This window comes from Pygoscelis adeliae, unplaced genomic scaffold (genome assembly GCF_000699105.1).
Source record: "Pygoscelis adeliae isolate BGI_AS28 unplaced genomic scaffold, ASM69910v1 Scaffold633, whole genome shotgun sequence".
Taxonomy (NCBI): Eukaryota; Metazoa; Chordata; class Aves; order Sphenisciformes; family Spheniscidae; genus Pygoscelis; species Pygoscelis adeliae.
Window position 1 is genome coordinate 2,106 of NW_008824483.1, and position 623 is coordinate 2,728.

Below are 623 nucleotides of genomic sequence, written 5' to 3' on the forward strand. Positions count from 1 at the left end.
GGTCTGCGGCGTGATAAACCCCCAGCCGTGAGGCGAGGCGTTAAAATACAAGACAGGCCACGTGTATGCGCTTTAATAAGGCTTCCACAGCTCAAATGACAATTTTAATCCGATAATGTTTGCAAATAACAGACAAAACGGTAACTGGGCCTTGGATCACATCTTGTGCCTGCGTCCTCCGTGAGATACGGGGATGCCGCGGTGCGGCCGGACATCGGAAACACCGCCCCGGCCCCGGCTAATTCCTTCCCGCCGAGTTTAGAAACTTCGAATTTTGCAACGTTATAAGCTCAAGGAAGAGATTTTTGTAACATTTAAAAAAAAAAAGTTAACGGCAAATTGAAAAAAATACGGAATTTCCAGGAAATATGTACACAAGCGAGTGCTTCAGTCTGTTCCCGAAGGATGGATCGGAATCGGCGCGCCGAATTCCTGCCGCCATCTTCACCTTGGGAAAGAATACGCGGGTCCAAATTGCCCCCAAACCCGCCTTGTAAGAGCCCCGCGGCCCCCAGCGCCAGCCGGGGACGGAGGGGACGGGGAGGGGGACGCGGAGCCCCCGCGCTCGGCAAAGGGCAGCTGTAATTCTTCAGGTAAAAGATAAAAGTTAAAATAAACGCTGC